This window comes from Ammospiza caudacuta, chromosome 7 (assembly GCF_027887145.1).
Source record: "Ammospiza caudacuta isolate bAmmCau1 chromosome 7, bAmmCau1.pri, whole genome shotgun sequence".
Classification (NCBI taxonomy): domain Eukaryota; kingdom Metazoa; phylum Chordata; class Aves; order Passeriformes; family Passerellidae; genus Ammospiza; species Ammospiza caudacuta.
This window is the reverse complement of record NC_080599.1, coordinates 5,057,780-5,076,453: the sequence shown is the minus strand read 5'-3', so window position 1 is coordinate 5,076,453 and position 18,674 is coordinate 5,057,780. Positions and strand designations below refer to the sequence as shown.

General features: G+C 50.3%; 1 pseudogene; it reads left to right on the top strand.

Annotated features, from left to right (window-relative positions):
- The first annotated feature begins 10,687 nt into the window (after positions 1-10,687).
- On the top strand, positions 10,688-13,191 carry LOC131560229 (thrombopoietin receptor-like; annotated as a pseudogene).
- The last annotated feature ends 5,483 nt before the right edge of the window (positions 13,192-18,674 follow it).

Genomic DNA, 18,674 nt, shown 5'->3' with positions numbered 1-18,674 from the left:
TTCTGGTGTGCAAGAGCAATGACTTTGAGGAGGGACAAAAATGCCCCTCTTCAAACACTGGCTGTGCAAGGAGATGTGAAGTTTCACAGCCTTTTCCAGGATATTTTAGAAAGATCTAAGAGAATATTGTGGCATGGAGTAGGTCCCTAATTTTGTCTCCAGAGAAGTCCCCAAAGGGCACATTCACTCTGCTGCTGATGGCAACCCCATAAGCTCATGGACCAGTTTTCCCTGCAACGTGCCACCCTTCCTGGGCTTTGCTAGGCTGAGACTAGACCCAGAGCTAAGCAAACACATGCAGCCAGGTGACATTGTGTAACATCAGAAGCTGGCAACCATGAGGACTTTGCTGCCAAAAGGTTACAGTTTGCACTGGGCCCAGAAGTGTTTTTCCCTAAGGCAAAGCAAATTGAAATGTGAAGTTTAAAAGCTTCAAACGACTATGAAAGGAAACTGCAGAATAATTTCTGGAAGGGCAGCATTGTCAATGATCATGCAGCCCACCAAGAGCTGGAGCTGAATCCAGAATTGCTTCTTCCAGCTGTGTAGGAATTCATTCCACTGGCAAGCACTGGTCCCTGGGAACAAATGATCCCCTAGCTCTGGGCTGAATGGCACCCAGGCTGCAGTGCAGATTTGAGGAACCCTTGTCACTTGTTATTGGCCTCCCAGTGCACTCATCCTTCTGCAAACAAGGTGCAAACAACACAGCTGGAGTGCTGTCCCGGGTAAATATACATACAGGTGACTTTGCCAAAGCAGTGCATCATTTCCCAGTGAAATACATGACCTCTTCTTACCTATGGAATTGTGATTGAAGACACCTGTGAGCCAGATCTGTGGGAGATTGCAAAGGAGCAAAGCTTTGGGATTTGGGCATACTTCTCTTGGTTTCTTTGCTCAGGCCTTTAGTGAGCACAGAACACACCTAGGTAGGAAACCTTTGACTAGACAGGATCTTTTGGATCCATTGTCCCCCAAACATGTCAATGTGTGGCCCTGTTACAATGACAAGTTTAAAACAGCAGCACAAATGACACAAAGAAGACATGGCCAAAGAGGAAGAGGAGAGGCCCAATGAGGAAAGGAAGTGGTGAGACACTGGCACATTGAGTGAGCTGCACTCCCATAATCTCTAGGCTAGCAGGTCCTGGTCTCACATTCTCCTCTTGGTTTTTTCAATTTTGTTTATTTATTTACTTTTTTTCATCATCAAAATGAAATATATAGAATAGTTCCCCTTTGAACATAGAAGACAAAGAAGAAAAGTGGAAAATAGGCAGCTAATGCCTCTAATGTTGAGCCTTGCCGGTGGCTGCTCTGCAGAAGCTCTGATGGGTCAGTGTCCCTTCATGCCAACAGCAAAGCTGTTCACTTGGGAAGTCAGACGGGGCCCAAGCAAACTCCAAACCCCCTTTGCCCCTGAACTGTAGCAGAGCTGTAGCCCAGGACTTGCCCTTCAGACAAGCAGCACAGAGCCAAGGGCTCCTGGGACTGTTGGGAAATGCTGATCCCATTCCAGCCTGTTGGGGATGGTGCATAAGGACTGCACCTGCACAGCCTCTGGTGGGTGTCAGCTGCAGTGTTCCACAGACAAGAGCAGCTGTCAAGGTACTCAGCGCTCTCTTGTGCAGGAGAGACAGAGACGAAGCTGAGGAGAGTCCCTGCCAGGGCTCAGCCTTACCCAAATGAGCAATGGATTCACCCAGTGCTTTCACAGCTGCCCCACGAACCCTGGGATCCTTTGAGTTCAGGTTCTTTGTTATTCCTTCCACCAAACCAATGATCATCGGGTTCAAGGCATCTTTCAGGGCTCCTGTGATTTCAGCCAGCACGTCCAGCACCCTCTGCTTCACTTTCTTGTGGCTGTCAGATATTCTCAGGACAAAATAATCAAAAATCTGTGAAGAGAACAAGCAATGTGAAAGCTGGATTCAAATGCCCCTGTTTGAAGAGCGGCTGTAGCAGTCAGCAATGTCAAAGATGAAAGTGATCCTTTCTGTCAGGTCAGCACTCGCTTGCACAATTTCACTGTTTTCATGTGGGCCACTCACTGGAATGGTGGCACAACCTCATGCTGGTTGAAAGATTTTCTTCTGATTTTAAGAGGTTTGGCTGGGGACAGAATAGTTCCTACGGTATTTCTCTCCATCTATAAATCATTAAATCAATTCCATTTATTAATGCTAAAGAGTACCTTTGCTTTGAATGGAAGCAGATGTTTACAATGCCTGGTTTTCTATACAGTTGCCTCAAGTACTGAGGGCAATTATGATTTTGCCAAAACTATGGCTGGAAGAGATCTAAGTTTTATTTTGTTTGTCTCAGAACCAGTGTCTAGAGAAGTGCAGGGCCCTGATCAACTCTTCCAGGATCCAGACCATTTCTCTAAGTAACAGGTGGACTTCTGAAATGTAATGTGCTGTACAGCTCTCATTAGAGCAGGTTCAGTCCCTTGACAGCCTCATTATCAGGCACCTTTTCCTGGAAAAGGGGAAAAAGCAGCTACTGGGAGGAGAAGGCAGAGATGAGTACTTAGCTGTTTTCCTCCTTTTCCAAAAAGAAAAACAGACCCCCAAGAAGGGTGAGCACTGTCTTTACCAAGAGGAATAGGAACAAGGATGGAAATGAGTAGCCAGAGCTGTGACAAGATGGAGTGTATAGAAGTATTCTTAAAAAAAACCAACTGAATTTAAACCAACCCAGCCTGATACTTCTCTTCCCTATGCAAACCCATTTTTGGTCTACAGAACAATTGCCATGCTTTCAGGGGCTGGATTCCCTTCCCTTAACACAGCTGGGAGTAGGAGAGAGCAGCATTTACACCAGCAGAAAATTCTGCCATCATCTGATGAACAGAATCAATAGGCACCTGCCAGACAAATACAGCTGGACTGAAATAACTTGTCCTGAAGCCTGGACCTGAATTACATTTGTCTGGGTGAGAGGGACCAGCGTGTCCCAAACAGCCAGGACAGAGTGCCAAGACACACTGAATTAACTTTGCTGCTACAGGTTTAGGAAAGGAGCTAAAGGAAAGGAGCAGTGAAGATACCCTACATACTTGGGCAATGTTAGTGGAGATGAGCTGGGGGCTGGTTTTGCACAGGTCTAGGAGGAGTTCCACTCCTTCCATCCTTGTCTGAAACCCCTTGGCTTCCAGGAGATGGTGAAGCTTCTGGAGCAGCTCCGTTTCTTCCACAGCTGGAGGTGACGTGACCTGGGCTTGTGCACGGGGTAGGAGGTGTCCATCAGAGGGAGATTTCACCCTGGGAAATAAAACAAAATGAGGACGTGGTGGTGATAATTATCATAGCATGGCATCCCCATAGTGGAAATAATTAGCATTGACTCCATGATTCCAGAAGGCTGATCAATCACTCTATTTTACTATACTATACTATACTATACTATACTATACTATACTATACTATACTATACTATACTATACTGAAACTCATTGCCCTCACAGACAGTCTGATACAGACAAACCAGATTGGTCAATTGAATCCAAAACACCATCACCAGTGGCCAGTTAAGAAATCGCCCTTTGGTAAACAAATCTCCATAACACATTCCACATTTTCACAACAACAGGTGCAGCAAGTGAAGATAAGAATTGTTTCTCATTCTTTTCTCTGATCTTCTCACAGCCTTCCCCAGGACAATGCCTGGCAAAGTTGTGCCTGCTGCTCTCTATGGAGAGAGCTGTAGCCACAGACAATACCTTCAAATAATTGTCAGCAAAACATCTTGAGCAGCTTTCCTAATTATGTGATTTCTAGCTGGAAAGTCATGAGGGTCTGAAGAACAATGTGCACCTCATGACAATCATTACAGGAGACAATCTGCAAGAAACATTCTTGCCAGTGCTCAGGAAAACCAAGGATGAGATGCATCTGATCTATCTTCAGATGGCTGCCAGGGCACACAGGTCACTTTGCTTTGTGGAGAAAGAGAGACACTACTTCCAAGTTTAAATGCCTCCTCATATGGGACATGTGTGTCTTAGAATAAGGAAACTCATCACTCTGGAGAAGTGTCTCTACAACCAGGCATGACAATCTGGAAAAGCAGCTCAGATGCATCTGAACAGATGAACAGGGCCATATTTGAAGGATTCAGAAAATCAGTAACAGAGATAAAAACAGAAGCCAGACATCCCAGAACTACACTCACATTTCATTTGCTTCCCTGGAGATCAGATGCACAGCTTAACACCCCCACTGGGAACAATTCTCCTGATCAACCTGTCTCTTCCATGAGCACAGGAAGATGCCAGCTCTGCTACTGAGGCATGTGGTCACTTTCCTGCCACTGCTGAGCAGGACAGAGCTAAATAAATCCCCTCTGCTATCAGAGGAGGACAGGTACAAGCAGCTCTGCAGCTGCCATGAAGAGACAGCAAAGAGGAAATTCCTGTCTTAAATGCTGATTGCAGCACAGGGGGAAATAAACCAAACATGCTGTCCATCAAGCAAATTACATGGACGACAGGAATATCAAGGCAAAAAGTCCACATTCAGACACCTGTTGACTGAAGTTGTTCAGAAATTGCCTTGCTCCTTACTACTCAAACTTGGTACTGTTTGAGGGTAAGAAAACCATGACTCAACCAGGCCAAAGCACACGGATGAGAACTGCATCTTTGTGGAAGGGCATCTTGCTTCCAGACTGAGATTTCTCATCAAAACACCCATCTGAAAAAGACTCCACTCAGGTGAAAAAAAAGCCCTGTTTGAATTTACTTGTCCCAAATCAGGCAGCAGAAACTTGGCCCTCTCCCAGCCTCCACAACACTGCCCTTGCCACTGCACTGGATCGTCTGAGCTGCCACCAATGGGTGTCTGTTTGTCTCTCCATTTTTGTGGAAATCCCTCCAGAGAAGTTGTGTTCAGCACAATGCACAAGTAGACATTTTTTATCCTAGAGCATTTGTAGGGAAAGGAAACAATCTGTGACATTGGTCATCTCTGCCAGACAGTTTTTCCTGAGGAAGAGGCATGTAAAGCTTGCCATGTGCTTTGTCACATCTGACAAAAGTGCTCAGTACCATTTGCCAGCAGACAATGTGGCCTGGGGCTCCTCTGAGCCATCGTTCCTCTCCTTCACCGGCTCCTTGACAGATGGGCCTTCAGCCTTCTGGTTTTCCATCCCCTACAAAGACACAGAGAAACCCCATCAATCTTTAGAGTATAAAACAGGAAATTCCCTGTTGAAAACACAAGTTAGAACCAGGATCACTGCTACCAAGGCTTAGGGAAACGTTTCCTAACTTACAGATGGAAACAGACCAGAGATTCAGTGATGCCAGCTCTTTGTTTTCAATAGCCCAAGGCAGGTTACGGGTGCTACCAGACTCAGCAGCAGTCTAAAATCCCAAATTCCTTGGTCTTGAGCATAAATGGGAATAATGCAAACTGGTAGGCAACAAGTGTTTGTAAAGCAATCAACAGAATAAATTGGACTCTTTTGGGGGTTGGTCCATTGTGTTGGAAGTCGATTTGGTTCAACATTAACTCTCCCTGTGCCTGCACAAAGGCAGGCTCCCTTCTATAATGTCGATTAAAAAAAATAAAATCCTCCCCCAAACAAACAAAGGATTTTCCACTGGATGCTGCTGAATTCACCAAGCTTCTTCCAGCCCCACATGGCTGGACAGCAGGGCAGTATTCCCAAAAGACAGTCATAGTAGTACCTAGGATTGACTTGGACATCTTTTGTAAATTTGGAAATTTTCTTGGCACTACTACTTCCAGTGTTCTTTGCAAAGACTCTGTTACCTTCAGAAGCACAATTCTCACTTAATTGCTTTACAGGGGGCAGAGTAGGGAGAGCATGGTGGGGGCTTACGCTTAAATGTAAACCCATTTTCTCCTCTTTCCCTTTCCTCTTTGTGACCAATATTGAAAATATTCAAAACCCCTCTTCTTCCCTAATAATATCAGTTCCTTTGTGCTCTGCAGATGAACAGGCTGAGGATTAACAGCTCATTCCCAGGAGCAAAATGATTCAGCAGAAGATGAATGAGCTAAAGATAGATTGGGTATGTTTGATCTCATATCAGCAGTGGCAATACTTGCACAAAGGAGACATTTCTCCTGCCAAGCACTTACTTTCTTCTTAATTCTTGTCAGAATATCTTCCAGGTCACGGGTGGAAAGAGATTGTTCCAAAAGCATTTTAAATTGTTGATGATTGAGCAACATCTTCACCATCTCCTGTCCATAATGCCTAAGGAAGGAAGGAATGAAGGCAGGAAGGAAGGGAAAGAAAAGTGAGCAAACACAGGAAGAGTGTTAACAGAAGAGGCTGATACCTTAAACTCATCAGGTGCAATCCCTGCATGAGAAGGCATTGCCTACTCAGCAAAGAGGGAGATTTACCTCACTTGACACTGCACAGTGCTGTCAGCTGAACACAAGAGACAAGAGGAGAATGTGGGGCAACAGAAAAATACCATTTCACTCTGAAACTGGGGGTGTGCTTCTGTGGCATCAAAGCATCCCAGGGAACAAGCAAAACACATCTGCTTTGTTGTCAGAGCCTGTTAGCAGTGTCTTGCTGCCATTGCACAATAATTTGCCTTTCTTTAACTGGCAGGGAAGCCCGGACAAAACACCTCATGCATCCTATTGATTATTCTATACTAAGTGTATGCATTGGGACAGCTAGTTGCTCTGGTGTTCTTGGCAGCTATTCATGGCAATTTCATCATCAAAGGAAGGGGATTTTGGTGGTTTGGGTTGATTTTGCCACTAGGAAACCACAGTTTTCTTCAAGAGGAAATGTGGAGCTCACTGGGCCACAGATAACAGCATTCTAGAAATCTGCAGAACAGGTTTAGAAAGACTGAATATGTTGGCTAAAGAGCCCTCAAATATTTCTAGGAAACTCTGAAGTTAGTGAGAAATGGATGTTTGGGATCCTTCAGTGATGAACATTACCCAATACTTCGGCTTTGTGCACCTAAGGCCAAACAAAACTGTTGGACTGGCTGATCTTAGCTCTGTTGATCTCAGTAAAGAATCCTTCAAGCCACAGGAAAAAGTTGGCAACGCTCCTTTTTGCTGGCCAGCCTCAGGTTTCCCAGTACAGCCATTTGCCCAGGCAGCCCAGAGCAGTGGTCACAGTGCCAAGGCTGACAGAGCTCAAGAAGAGTTTGGACAATGCTCTCAAGCACATGGAGTGACTCTTGGGGTCACTGCACATGGCCAGGAGATGGACTCGATGACCCTGATGGTCCCTTCCATCTCAGCATATTCCATGACTCTGTGACCATTATTCACACCGTGAGGTAACTTCATATTCCCTTTAGTTTCCACTCTTGTGTGGTTTACCCTTTACAGCCAGACACAAAACGGTTTTCCTGTTTTGGGAGGTGAATGAAATGAAGATCATTACTTGTGTCCTTGTGGCAGTCCTGAGCAAGCTTCCCTGCCACGTGTGGCAGCCTCTCAGCCCTGGGGGTGCCTGCGAGCTGGGTGACTCCAATTCTCTCCACCAGGGACAGGAGGAGTTGGGCCGCACACTCGCGCACCGGGGCGGGGCGGCTGCTGGGGAGGAGAGAGCAAACCCTGGGCACAGGGACAAGGAGCAGCGGCAGCGCCGGCCTTGGCCAGAGCTGCTCCCTGCCCTTGCTGGGGGAAGGAGCCTGGGCTCTCCCTGCGCCTTCAGACATCTGCACAAGGCTCTGACTTCAGCTAAACACAAAGGTAGCATTGCACACTAGGCCTGCCTGCACGGAAGAGGGAGGAATTCAGTCTCCCTGCTGTTATGTTTGCCCAATTATCCCATCATAAAAAAAGCCCAAACAATATTAAAAGTAGTAACAATTTTAATTGAATAGTTAAAATGAAAAATATAAAATTGGATACAATATAATTCGATTAAAATAAGGGATAATTTGGTTCCAATAATAGCTCATAAGCTAAAGATACCACAGGGTACGGAGGGCAGAGTTCAATGACCCTTGCCACTTCACGTACAAGCTTGCCAAGTGAAAGTCACCCCTTATATGCCATATGTCAATGCCATCTGCTCCCATTTTCGGTTCGTCACTTTTCTGTCTCCGCCTTCATTACCACCTTTACCACGCATGCGCCACCACTCGGTTTGGTGGTCGCACAAGTCTTTGGGGGTCGTCGCTGATGAAGGTTCTCTAGTCTTCTTCATTGTCCTTTAATTCACCTTTGGGTTACACATGCATATCAAGCCAGTACAATGTAAGCCAAGACTAACATATCACGGCATCTACATATCAAGGCAATAAATCTCTTATAATTAGCATTTTCTGGGACCCAACCAGGTTCTTGCTCATTTTTAGCAACTGTATCTTCAGCTTCTTTCCTGTGGTCCTTGAGAACATCTGCTGGGAAGAGGGGGTGGAGCCCCTCCTCTCCCTCTCTTCTTTGGCATTACAACGTTTAACTGTTTTATTATTCTCAAATATTAATTACAGTATCAATATTGATTACTGTTTCAATTTTTATCAGCACGAATCATACCTATTTATCACACTGCTCTGTCTGATACTCAATTTCTTTCACAGTATTTACTCTGAGAAAGATTAAAGAAATAGATTACATATGAATAATTTAGAAATTAAGGACCATTCATGCTGACCCATCAGAAGGTACCCAGTACACAGAGCTGCAGCAGGACTGAGGCTCTTTCCACCCATTTATCCCAAAATCTGCAGACCTTTGGAAAACAACAAATGCAGGGAAAACACGTGGTGGGCTGTGAAGTTGCAGAATATCCAGCAATGCAGCCTGTTTCTTCTGTGGGGCTTGGCAACGGATCCATCTGAATGTTTGACCCTATTGCAAAGCTGAGGAAAGGGTGGCAGGCAGTTTAGCCAGGCTGTCCTGTTCTAGAGAGTGTCTCTTGGGAACTATCAGGCCCAGCACCAACATTTAAGGCAGCATTTGCTCCAACTGTCCCATGGCTGTCAGCCTGTGGAGGTGCCTGTAAAGTGATTCATCATCTCAAGGCTAACATGAAACATCAGTTTGAATAGAAAGCAGAGCTCCAAGGCCAGGACAGTCATAGCAGACTCCTTTGGCAGGAGCTGCACCTGCTGTGCAGGCTGTGCCACACCCAGCAGATTGTCCCCCATGTGCTCCATGCCCCAGCAAGGACCCTCCTCATTTCGCAAGTTAGTGGCATCATGAGGAGACATGGTTTTCCCAGGGCCTCTGTGGTTAGCACTGTGAAATACCAAACACTGCTCATAGCTGCAATTGCAATTGTCCCTCTGCCCACAAAAGCACAAGGCTCTATCCTTGGCCTTTGCAGGCACTTTCACTTCCCCATCAGTCACCACATCTAGGAAAATCTGACAGACTGGGATAACTCCAGGAAGCAGCAGGAAGCTGAGTCAGAGGAGCTTTAGTTTGGATATCACGAAAAAGGGTTGGGCACTGGAACAGGCTCCCCAGGGCAGTGGTCACAGCACCAAGCCTGACAGGGTTGAAGGAGCATTTGGACAACAATCTCAGGCACTTGGTGTGACCCTTGGGCTGTTCTGGGCAAGGCCAGGAGCTGGACTCCATGGTCCTGATGGGCCCCTTCAAACTCCCCATATTCTACACTTCTGTGATTCTGAGAAATAATGGGCTGCAGGAGGGCAGAAATAGGTGACAAGAGGAGAGAAGTGAGGTTAGTTGGAGAATCAAGTCACTGAGTTCATAGAAGATGCAGGATACAGGACCCTTCCCTCCAACCATTCCCATTCTCTGTCTCATCCCTTCTCCCTCCCACACACACAAAGGTGAAGAATATCACTAAAAGAAGAAGAACCTACTTGAATCCCATGTCCATGAGAGCAGTCATTGCTCGTGCAGGAGTTCCATTCTCCACCAGGATCCCCAGGGTCTGACTGGCTGCTTTCTGAACAAATTCTGGGGAGCTGGACACCATCTGGAGAAGGACCCGAGCAACCTCATCCACCTCAGAGTCCATGTCCTTCTTCAAGGTCACAGAGAGCTCTCCCAGAGTGACAATGGCAGAGCAGGACACCTTGGAACGGAGGTTGGTCACATGGGGAAGCCATGAGGGGAAACATAAGAATCACCTTGAAAAGAAAACCAGTTGCCTTCAGGAGAAGTCCCAGGAAATGACAACATATCCCACTGTGTCCAGGGGAATGTACAAGTACAGGAAGAGCTGGAGAGCACAAGCACAGAAAGGCACTTACTCTGGCACCAATTTCTGGCCTCAGACCTGCTCACTGTGGGCCTAAAATAAAAATTTCATTCAGTGTTCTACTTAACACTTCTAAAATGTCCACAGCTTTCATTTTAGGCCCTTTTACTAGAAAATTAAAGCAAGGGCTGCTTTCAAATCATCAAGGCACACGTCATAAAGATAAAAGAGTCAGGTGCTCCTGTTCCAAAAAGCAACACCAGCAGTTGAAGCACTCAGCCAGGAAACAGAAAACACAGGCTCAGGTCTACAGAATAATTTGCAGTCTTGAATTACAGCTTGGGCAGAAACTGGGACTCTGGGAAATAACATCATTAGTGTCTCAGTTTCTGCATTTGCACTCAAAGATGAGTGTCAGACACCCGACCTGCCAGTAAATACAGCTGCATGTGCCCACAGATCCTACAGATAGCTGACAGAAATTAGAAATCTCAGGTCTAAAACCAGAAATGAAGGCAGACCCTGAGCACACATGGAGATGAACAAGCACATACCTACTCTACACACCGTGTATGAAGTATGGGGGACAATTCAGAACAATGTTCTCACCTCGCTGGTAACTGCCAAGCAAACCTCACGGAGGCTTCAAAGCAGGACCTCTGAATGGGACCCAGTCAGGTGTTGGATGGTGAAGAGTCCCTTCTCGTTCAGCTCCCTGAAAGGCAGAAGATTGATTTTTCTCTCCACCAAGGCAGCACCCTCTGAAATGAGCAGCACTGGGACAGGTACATAGAGGTGTCAGGGATGGGCAGGGGCGTTTGGAGCCTGCAGTTGCTCCTCAGCTTGGCCCCTCTCCTGCAGAGGCTGGTCCAGGCCAACACTTGGGTGGTGCTCCGGGGCCTGGAGCCAGGGGTGAGGTACCACATCTGTACCAGCTGCGCAGCAAGCCCGACGGTACCTCCATGGACGGCGTCTGGGGGCCCTGGTCGCAGGCTCTGGCTGCAGAGACCCCCCACTCCTCCGGTGAGCAGCCATCCCCTCTGCAGGGGTGCTGGCAGCAACAGCAGGGAGGCACCCACGCCTGGGGCTGCAGGGCTGGGGGTCCTGTTGTAGCAAGGTGTGACTCCCAAGTTTTGGAGGGCCAAGGGGAAGCAGCCCCTCCCTGTCCTGGCTCTCCCTGCCCAGGAGACATCGGGCTGTGCTGCAGAACCCCTGACCTGCGGCACGTGCGCTGCAAGTGGAGCTGGGACCCTGCAGAGCCCCACAGCTCCCACCAGCTCCTCTACCGGCCACCTCCGAGCGGGGCTGGCACAAGGTAAGGGGCATGGCAGGCAGGCGGCACCCATGCAGGCACATCCCAGAGACCACTGGTCCTGCTGTGTCCCAATATCCCACACTGGGGCCCTTGCCCATGCCCTGCTCTGTCCTGCCCTTCCACCACCAATCTCATACCCCCTCACCACATTGCACCTCCAACTACAAGCAGCAGTAGCTTTCCTGGGGAAGAGCAGGAGGAATGCTGGCTGTGGGTATGCTTTGGTGAGACTGACTGGCTCCCCACTCCTCCCACAGGGAAGATGCATGGCAACAGTGCGAGGAGGTAAGCAGGGGGGCACAGGGCACCTATGCCTGCACCTTCCAGCCCAAGGCTGGCAGTGCCATCTGTGTCCTGGTGAATGTCACCAGGACCCACATGCTGCCCACACTCAGCTACTTCAAGGAGCCCTTTTGGCTGCACCAGGCTGGTGAGTGCCAGTGCCACCGCAGCCCCTGCTTGGCTCACAGGGGACACAGTGTCCCATGTCCCGTTTCACAGGAGCGACAAATGCCTATCCCCAACACCAGCAGTGCTCACAGATGCCCCACAGCTTGTGCAGGCAACAGCGTCACAGGGCCGGCTGAGCCTGCAGTGGCTGCCGCCCCTGGAGCTGCCTGCAGAGCAGCTGGACTACCAGGTCCGCTATGCCATGGAGAACAGCCATGACTGGAAGGCAAGGCCTGCCCAGGAAACCCCGAGCAGCGCTGCCCCCCTCCGCTGCTGACACACGGCAGGCGCGGGGTCGGGCCAAGCGGGACCCGCCCCTTGGTGCCAGCCCACAGCAGCCCTGCCTCCAGCTCGGCTCTGCCCCGCAGGTCCTGCAGGTTCCGCGAGCAGCGAGGAAAGAGGTCCTGGACCTGCGGCCAGGCTCCCGCTACCCCGCGCAGGTGCGGGCCCAGCCCAGCGGGCCGTGGTACCGGGGCAGCTGGAGCGCCGGGCCCAAACCCGTTGTGGTCGATGCCATGGCTGATGCGGGTAAGGGGCAGGGCTGGAGGCTGCGGCCGCAGGAGGCACACGGCTGACGGCAAGAGGCGGACAGTGCTGGAAATGGGGAGGGGGGCACGGGGCAGGGGGCTGCGAGGGGCTCAGAGATGGTGGCTCTGGGAAAGGCTACAGTTCCGGCATTCCTCCTCTGATGCAGGCTGGCTCATCCCCAGTGTTACGGTGGTGCCGCTGCTCTTCTCAGCAGCGCTCCTGGGGCTGCGCTGCACCTTCCCCTCCCTCTACAGGTAAGGGCTGTGCCGGGGGCAGGCGGGGGGGTCCAGCACCAAGCCTGGGCACCTTGCATGGGGCATTAGGGCACCTCAAGTCTGAGGGTCAATTCGATGCCCCTTCCTGCGTACCCAGCAACATGAAGTAGAAACTCTGGCCGTCCGTTCCTGAGCTGCACCGTGCTCTGGGCAGCTTCCTCCAGGAAAGCAGCAAGCATGGCCAGGTGAGTGGGTGGGCAGAGCGGCTCAGCTGCTCCCAGGGGCAGCTTGAAGGGCAGCCCCTACCCCGTCCACTCCATGTCCCCCCAGGCCAGCGCCTTCGACAAGCAGCTGCCGGAGGAGGCCACCCTGCCTTGCCTGCTGGAGGTGCTGCCCGGCCCGCGGCGTGAGGCGGGCCCGCCGCCAGAGCACGCTGGGGGCTGCCTGTCTAGCACCGACATCGCCAACCAGTCCTACCTGCTTATGGGTGGCTGGGAGCCGCAGGCAGCCACGACCGCCCCCATCCCGCCATAAACTCCTGTTCCCCCCAAGCCCCCGCCTGGTCCCTCCTGCGCCGCCGCGCCCCCAGCCCGGATCGCCCCGCCTTAACAAGAACGCCCCGCTCTGGTCCCGCCCCCGTTCCTGCCGCCTCACTTCACGCGCGGAGCGCTCCGCCCCGTCCCGCGGCTCAGCCAATTGCTTTGCATCGTGCCGCCGTCACCGGGCAGTGCACGGCCGGTGGGTGTGAAGCGGCCAAGCGCGGCCCCGTCCGCCCGTCATTTGAAATGCTGCGGGGCGGGCGAGCGGCGGCGGCGCCGTGGAGGTGAGCGTGCCACAGGGCCGGAGAGGCGGCCTGGAGGTGCAGTCCCGAGCGGGGAGGCTGTGGTGAGGCAGGCAGGGGAAGGGAGAATGTCGCTTATTGGAGGGAGCCCCAAAGAGCAGCTGGAAGAGGTGCCGGCTGATCAAGGAGCCCCGAGGAGCGGAGGGAGGGCGTATCGGCTGACGGAGTGTCCCGAGGAGCAGCTGGGGAGAGTGGGGGTGTGCGTTGGCGGGGAGGAGCGGCCGGAGCGCTTGCACGGTCCGGTGGTGGGGAGGCCGGCGGGGCTGTCGGAGTAGGCTCAGCCCGGCCGGTGGGCACGGCTAACCCCGCCCGCCCACAGGACCACGGCGCAGTTCCTGTTGGAGGCGGACCTGCACGGGCTGCTGAAGCTGGACACGCTGATCCCGAACGTGCCGCCTGCGCGATGGCAGCACAAGGCCAAGGAGAGCGGCCCCGGGCCCAGCCCCGTTGGCGTGTCGCCCGTGAAGCCGGCCAATCGCTCCCACAGCTCCAGCAAGACGCCGTCCATGACAGCTGGTGAGCGCTGGCCACCGACGGCAGAGGTTGAGTGGGGGAGCCTTGCCCAGGCTGCTTGTCCGTAGCCATGGGGCTCTGGGCTCCCTGCCACGCTGCCCTACCGGCTGCTGCTCAGGCAGGAGGAGGTGGGCTGTGCTCCTGACAGCCCCCACCTCCTTGCCAGCATGAGGGGAAGAGCTCTGAGCACTGGGGCTGGCGAGCTGCTGTTCGCCCAGCTGAGCCTTGCTGGCACAGCTGTATGCTAGGACGAGTGTGGGCGGGACTGTCAGCTGACAGCTTTACATCCTGTCAGCGTTTTTGTATCTTCCCCTTATCTCTGGACTCTGGAATTGTTACACTAGACCCAAGGAGTTGCACCACACTGTCCCTAACCAACTTGGTGGCAGGGAGGAAAATATAAGTTAGTTGTGACTGTGTGGCATGAGACCTCAGAGTCCTACTGGTCTGGTGGGTGTGATGTGGAAGAGTGTTGGGTTTGCTCCCGTGAAAGCTCTAATACAGGCTGTTAAATAGCTGTAAGACAATATTTTCATATGTGAATGCAGGTAAATCTGGATCCAAAATTCAAAGCTATGCCACAAAGGCCGGGGGGGATCGCTACATTCCCAACCGCAGCACTATGCAGATGGAGATGGCAAATTTCCTCCTAACCAAAGAGAATGACCCTGCTGAGGATTCCCCTACCAAGAAGGTGAGCATGTTGCTAAGTTACAATTGCTTCAACAACCGCTACTCCTTCCTGCCCCTTTACAGAGCAGTGAACAATAGGTTCTATCAAGTGGGCACACGGGACTGACAAGTCCCAGCCATCACTACTTGCAGCTCTGGGCTTCAGGAGCCTAGGATGAGACTGAAGCTGTAGAGACTGCCATGCACTCTAAGCCTATGCTGCTTCTGGTAGCAAAATTTAACTTTTGACTAATGAGGCTTTAAAATGTAGCAGGCAACACAAACACAAAGCTGTGAGCCTATGCAAAGTGAAACTACTGGTGGTAGCTGTTCTAGGACAATGTCTGCACAGGGAACACTTCTGGAATGTTTTACACTGTCTTCTGAAATCTGTTTGTTAAGCATTTGGTCGCTTTGTGGCTGTGGCTTTTCCCACTGACAATGACACTGAATTTGCCATTGTGTGAAAATGTGAGCAGGACGATGTATGAAAGTGTGAGGAAAAACTGCTTTGACCTGCCTCTGTGTGACTGACCCTTGCAGCACAGGCAAACATCTTCAGATTCTAAGAGAAGGGGACTTAGGTGTCTGTTTAAATTGCAGTGTGGGAATTGTTTTCAATGCATTGCACTGAGGGTGATTTGTCTCTGTAGCAGCAACAGAAAGCCTGGGCAGTGAATCTGAATGGTTTTGATGTAGAAGAGGCAAAAATCCTCCACCTCAGAGGAAAACCACAGAATGCTCCAGAAGGTATGATACAGGCTCTGTGTGAGCTGAATCAGCAGGAGAGATCAGGTCAGGGGAACAGCAACACAGAGGCTCTGTGTGTGGTCACAGGAGAAATCAACTGGTTTCTGAGAGCTGTACAGGCTGGAGTCTCCTTTCTTAAGGTTCCTGAGGTCGAGGGAGGGCATAACAGTTACAGTGAATTTATTTAGGAGAGTTGCTATGACTGCCAGTTGGTCACCTGTTACAGGGCTTGCAAGGGTCTTCAGGGTGGAGAGAGAGACGAGAATCTTGACCTCCTGTTCAGAAGGTTTGATTTATTATTTTATGATATATATTACATTATTACTATACTAAAAGAAATAGAAGGAAAGTTCCCAGAAGCTAGCTAAGCTAAGAATAGAAAAAGAATGAATAAACAAAGGGCTGTGTCTCAGAAGAGAGTGAGACCCAGCTCTGCCTTGAGTGGTCAGTAAATCCAAACATCCACCCGAGACCAATCACACATCCACCTGTTGCATTCCCCAGCAGCAGATAACCATTGTTTACCTTTGGTTGCTGAGGCCACAGCTTCTCAGAAGGGGGAAAAATCCTAAAGAAAGGATTTTTATGAAAAGATGTGGGTGACATTTCACCTATACTGCAGGTTCCAAACCTTCCTGAAGTCTGCAAGAGCATCAAACCCTCTACTGTGCACTTTCTAGCTTAAACTGCAACTAAATATAATGGGATTCAAAAACCCAAGTGTTTGTCAAATTTGTTTCCATGAATGAGGAAATTGTAGCTCACCCCTGTTCAGCAGTTCATACTGCCCGTGATTTTAGTGCACTGCAGGCTTGTGAGTGTTTCTCTTAGGACTTTATTTTCACTCCAAGGGATTCCTAGTTGGGTAAGCAGCACTCAGCTGGGAGGAAACTAACTCAGGTTAACAAACCTGTTCCCCTGCACACAGGCTGTCAGAATAACCTGAAAGTGCTTTACAGTCAGAAAATGGCACCTGGATCCAGCAGGAAGAATAGCAGAAATATTCCCTCAAAGCCAGAACGGGTCTTGGATGCACCAGAGATGTTCAACGACTACTGTAAGTAGGCTACAGGGTTGAGTGCTGGGCATCCAGAACATTCTGCACTGGATTGCTGTTCCTAGGACAGTGTAACTGGGCTGTCTGTATTATTTGGTGTACCCAGGCTAGCACAGACCCCTTCTGGAGTGTCCCTGTGTGGCCTTAGCGGGACAGTGGTCTAGGGCACAGTGTAGATGCCTTGGAGCAGGGTACCTGGCCCCAGCAGCTGGGCATAGTGACACTCAGAAGGCTGCCCCTCACCTGTACGTGTGTGTGTGCACATGTGCACCCACACCTGCTGCAGCAGCACGGGTGAAGGGCAGGGCTCTCTAGCCATCATGGTGTGACCTGCATTGTTCTTTCAAATTGTAGAACTGAATCTCATAGACTGGAGCTCCCAGAACTTCCTGGCAGTGGCTCTGGACAACACTGCTACACAGCGCTCTCATACCAGGACCTCAGTGCTGCCTCACCTGAGGATTTAGAGCTGCCTCCCGGCCTTTCCAGGCTAAGTGCAGGTGCTCAGGACTCTGAGGTTTCCTAGCTTCTTGGGAGAAGGTGTTTGCTTCATCTGGAATTCTTGGGGTTTCCTCGGAGGAGCCAGGCACAGGCAAATTTCATCTCCACTGTGAGCTCTTCATTCTGCTTGTTCCCATGAAGCTCAAATGCCAACCTGAGCTCATCGTTCCTCTGAATCCTGTAGACCATCACAGCCCTTCCATGGCCTCTCCAGAGAGGAGCAGCTGCACATCTTCAGAGCAGCAGTTGCTGGCCCGCATCCCATCAGGGAGGGAAAGAGTTTCTACCCTTGCTTTCCAAGCAGGCTCTGGTTAATGACCCTTTAAAGTGTTTTCCTGCAGTGCTCTATCATGGGTAGATCTCAAGTGAGAATCAGGTAGAAAGGGTCAAGTCGCCTAGGAAGGGGGACCTTGAAAACAGAAAGATTCTCTGCCTGCTTTTCCTGTCCTTGCTGCAGATTTGGAGGGTGTTCTGGGCATTTTGCAGACAGCCTCTCTGTAGGGGTACAAAGGCAAGGTGGAAGATATTGCCTATCAAGTGGTCAGTGTTAGGTGCACTCTCCTCTTTCTTTGAATGAAGCCAAACTAGGACTCTGACAGGATATTGCAGATGTTTAAGACTGTCTGCCCTGCAAATCAAGCCGTGCCATTTGGCGCTGGCAGGGGCTATGTAGAAATCACGAGCGGACCGGGGCTGCTGAGGAACGCACCTCGAGCTGTTTGTTTTCCAGCATCAGTCTCATTACATGGTTATGACAATGGGAAGATGTCAGCAGCTCACATCCCAGGCAGCAGACAAAGAACCTAATGTTAAAACTTACTTGAAAAGTTTTTTGACCAATCACACAAAGCAAAAGCATATTGACAGTAGTTCTATCCAATCACTCTAAGCACAAGTACCTTTGGTTAAAACAGTGCTTGTTTATTTCAAAGACAATACCTACTAGTAAGCCTTAAAACACAGTGCACTGAGCTCCATTATTAAGCTTCAACCTTCCCAATATCTTGCTAGATAAACTTTTCTGTAGCTTGGAGATTTATTCTAGACCAGCGTTAATACACAGACCATTGTTCTATTTGTCCTTGCTTTTCTGCAGTTTAAATAATTTTTCTGCTGAGCTATCTCACGGCTGCTGCTTGGCTCTAATCACAGTTCTGCTGTATCTGAGACCTGCCTTTTGCAGCTTTCCCAAAACTCTCTAATTTTGTGGATTCCCTCAGAGGACTCAGTGTCAGAGCCTCTGGAGAAGCATGGAGGGCAGGGCTCAGGCAGGCTGTGCCAGCGCAGGATTTGAACTCAAGGCACCAGGAAGCACCAAGGCTGCAGACAGGAACTCAAGCCTTCTCATCTCCCTCCCTGCCAGAGGCAGGCTCAGAGCAGCCATCTCACACCTCTCTAAACCAGTGGGGGCTCTGTCCTTACCAGGCTCCTCGGGCTCCTGGGGATTGTTCCCACAGCTCTCGGTGCCAGGCAAAGCTCCCTCTGCTGCAGCTCTGTCCACAGGCTCCCCTCCTGAGGACTCAGGGGCAACATTAATATTCCCCGTGAAAGGGAAACAGAAAGGAAGAAACCCTTCTCACCACTTACACAAAACACCTGGTCCAACAACTCCATGGCTCACACGCTTAATCCCTTGTTCCTAACAAGAACTCTGGGCGCCAAAGCCCTTCAACAGTCAGAAAA